This window comes from Dermacentor albipictus, chromosome 2, assembly GCF_038994185.2.
Source record: "Dermacentor albipictus isolate Rhodes 1998 colony chromosome 2, USDA_Dalb.pri_finalv2, whole genome shotgun sequence".
In the NCBI taxonomy this organism is placed as follows: Eukaryota; Metazoa; Arthropoda; class Arachnida; order Ixodida; family Ixodidae; genus Dermacentor; species Dermacentor albipictus.
Genome location: NC_091822.1, coordinates 178,518,850 through 178,522,642, shown reverse-complemented (window position 1 = coordinate 178,522,642; position 3,793 = coordinate 178,518,850). Strand labels below are relative to the sequence as shown.

Here is a 3,793-nt window from a genome sequence, read left to right as displayed (position 1 = left end):
GATTTTTTTGCACAAGATATAAATATGGTTATCAAGTGGATCAAGATCAAGGATGTGGTCCTCCAGTTTCTGGAACCAATTTTTCTCTGTGCAGGTGCCCAGGACTTCAAGGATGAGGTGTTTTGACTTTACCGTCACCATTTTAATAGTATCATATTCTGCCTGTAGCCGTCGCAGCCCCTTTTCAACTGCTTCACACAGGCCAACGACGTCTTGTGATGGTGAAATAAGTCCACCTCGGCTCTTTTGCCTAATTAAAGGTGCCAGTTCATCCGAGTGCAAGGCTGCGATGCACAGTTCACATGTTATCGTTGAACGAACTTTCTTAACGACGAAACCTGCAATGTACGGCACTACAACACCGACAAAAGCTGACAGGCTTTCTGGGCAGTCAATGCGATGGGTATAGTTGTGGTCGTCGGCCTGCAGGATTGACGACCTGCGCATATCAGTAAGCATGCTGCTTTCACCTACCAAAGCTCCTGTAGTTGTTGGATTTAGAATTGAGACTATGTCTTGGGAGCAGTTTCCAGAGCTTGATGAAGTCACTTCTGTCTGAACCAACAGACGCTTGTATGCAGCCATGAACTGCGCAGCGGTTGGGTTGTTGTTATGACCACCTCGTGCACGTATGGACCCGAAGAAGTTTTCGGCGTGATCTTGGCTAAGCTTGTGCGTCAGCAAGTATTTCAGCTGATCCTTGCGAACAAGCTCATCGAACAATTTTTCTGTGCTGGTCATGCACACCAAAAATCCAACGAACCCAGTTTTCTTCAGTCCTTCTATTACTGGACGCCCTGCAGGGTCTCTTAGCCCTTGTATGTAGGCACGGGCCTCGGAAAAGAATAGCTTCCAGAGGGCTTCATTCTGCTTGCGAAGAGGTGCCTTATAGGACCTTGCAAGTGGGTTTCGAGAGTTCATGATGTCGAACAAGCGATCAAAAAGCCTAATGAACTTAGCTGTTGCAGTGGCACCCTTGAACTGTGGCAGCTTGAGCACTTGTTCGCAGAAGTCCAAGGCGTCAGCAACTGAAGCACTCAACGCTTGTACTGCATATCGTACTTTCATTTTTTGCTTCTCCCACTGGACATGCACCTTTGTGAGCTTGTTTCCAAGCCGCAACCCTTCTCCACGTTGCAATGCCTCCAATGCCAGTATATAAGCCCACTTCACGTGATTTCCTTCCATGTCAATAAGGTGGCTTACAGTTGCCAATGAGTTCCGCACAAGCTTAATCATGTGACAGGCATCTAAGATAAACTGAATGTTTTTGGTGCAGTCAGCAGGGTTGACAAAGCTTGTAGAAAACCGGTGAGAAGACAGTAGAAGCTCAGCGCCTAAACATTTCGCCATAGTGAAGTTAGAGGAGGCACCATCAAATGTAAGAGAGATGACATTAGCCTGCACCGACTCAAGCTTGTCAATGCACTGTTTAGTCAGCTCCGCCCTCTCGGCACCAGTGAGTGTGTCGATCAAAAAGTAAGCGACAGGCATCTTCATTCTGACATTTACACCAACAATCATGTACACACACACATTTCTCGCTTCAGGGAGACTGTCGTCATCTAGCCCTGTTCCAAAGTCCACATACCCGACAATTTTGTTTCCAACAAGTTCTACGTGTTTTCTTATGGCCATGTCGTCCACGATCAGAGCGCAGTAGAATGGCTCATTCCGTGATTGTGTAAATTTTTGAAGGAAGCAAAATGCTTCATCTGTAAAGCCAGGAGCTCCGTGGAATGAGCGATACCATTGCCTAAGTGTCCGCTGTGAAGGAAGGGCATCATTGAATTTGGACCTGACGTAGTCATACGCGGCCGGGGAATAAAAATGCAAAGTCAGCGCGAACGCGCGGAGCTCGGGTGTGTATACACCCTTTTGCTTGTTGCCCGCTCTGTTCAGAAGCTGCTGAATATCACTTGAAAATGAAGACGTGAACACCTGTGATCCTTCTTCTGAAAGGAGTTTTTGATCTCTGATTTCCTTGATAATTTCTTGCGCTCTGTCATTTCTCTTTGTGAGTCTTCGCTTCGTTTGCTGCAAAGTTTTAATTTTCTTTTTTAGCCGAGTTATTTCTTCCTCAGAGGCCCTGACTTTTTCTTCGTACCATTGTTTGGTGGGTGAAGGCACAGGTAGCTCTTCTTCAGCTTCAGACTTTTCATGCTGCGGTGAGCAGTTACTGGCTGGGGTGTCTTCATGCTTGCGGCCTGGACGCTTCCTTTTCACCTGAAATAGACGCCATATGTACATCTGATGAGTCTCAAGTGAGAGAAAAATAAGAGCAGTTGTAAAGCTATGCCTCATTTGCTACCAAAACTTACTGCTTCATAAAGGTGGATGTATATTATTTTCTAACTTCGCTTGAGCATCTTTTCAAATCATTAGCCTGCTAATTTTCTTTAGCATCTGAGCTTGCATATTAATTAGATCTCTTCACGTCACCACCGACGCGCGCTTACTGAACAGATTTGCAGACTGAAGCCGCATCTGCAGCCTACGGTTATGAGTAGCAGTTTTCGTACTTTTTATCCTATGAAAATGAAAAAAAAAATTGAAGCTGTGCAAAATCTAGGCGCAATAGCGGTCTCTATCCAAGGTCATGGTTACAGCCTAGCTGAGGCGACCCTGCTAGACGGCAAATTTGATGTAATTTTCATAGAATGTCATTCAAAGGTAATGCCCTTCATAGCTGTGACAATGGTATATTTAATGGCATTAGTTGAAAACGACTTCCGCGGTCTAATGAGCTCGAGAAACTCAGTCGCATTTCTCGCTTTTGCAGCTGGCAGGGAACACAGTGTTGATTTTTATCCGGCTTATCACGGTCACTTCTTCTCAACGAAAACGAGACCGCTACAAGTACAACGCGCGACGTTCCAACATACTCACGGGCTTCTGTAGATGCTCCGGAAACGCAGGGAACACAGAAGGAACGCTACCCGCACGCAGTCGCGTTGTCTGTCCGGTGCGGTCGAAGCACTCCGGCGCGAAATGCACACAACAAAGGCGATCTCCATCTTTCGCATGCCACCTTTCACGGCGAACAGCCCGCTCCCACAGGCTCCGCAGCTCCGGATCTTTTGGAAACCTGTCGGCAATTCCAGGACTATTAGTCGTTGCACACACACACACAACTTATCAGTTGACATCCATCGGCAACGCGAGCGTAGTGGCTCAATGAACGTGTTCTCGAGTACTTACAGGTGAAACGTGAGGCCACAACCCTTCTTCAGCCTGTTCGCACATCCGTAGGCAACGCAAGAGGCAACCATAATCACATCGATGGTGTTTACATGCCCCTCACATCAACTTGCACTGCAGACCAACTCACGAAAACAGCAGCGCGAGCCGGTGCCACCGGAGCCGAGCGCGCGTTCTGCCTCTGGCAAGATGGCGGACGGAGGCTTCGGTCGGAGCGCGCCGTCTCCACTCCAGCAATTTTTATGTATCCTCGGTTGCACGCACAGCTAATGAATTCAGAAAATTGAACTTGAATATGTAGAACTGCGAATAAAAGATTAAAGGGCAATGGAGAAGTGAAACAAGATGAATGGGCTTTCATACTTTTAAAAGAAATAAAAGGAAGAGTCGTTGAACAAGTAAGAATGGAATGGAATGGAGAAATGTCCGACGATGACGATACTCTCGAATACGAAATTTGAGCGCAGCTGCATACATGTTTTCATTTGGCGATATATATTGAGGCAAAGAATTTGACACCGAAACCACCACAATGACGGGCCCAGTGCCGTCAGCGCCTTCGCAGAGGCAGGCGCAGTATGGCAACGCTGGC

General features: G+C 47.0%; 1 long non-coding RNA gene across 1 annotated transcript; it reads right to left on the bottom strand.

Annotated features, from left to right (window-relative positions):
- Positions 1-2,114: 2,114 nt before the first annotated feature.
- LOC139055642 (uncharacterized) lies at positions 2,115-3,300 on the bottom strand. The gene is made up of 3 exons (XR_011511902.1): positions 3,202-3,300; positions 2,890-3,088; positions 2,115-2,226 (listed from the first exon to the last, which is right to left on the bottom strand). It is a non-coding gene; the product is annotated as an uncharacterized lncRNA (long non-coding RNA).
- Between the last annotated feature and the right edge of the window lie 493 nt (positions 3,301-3,793).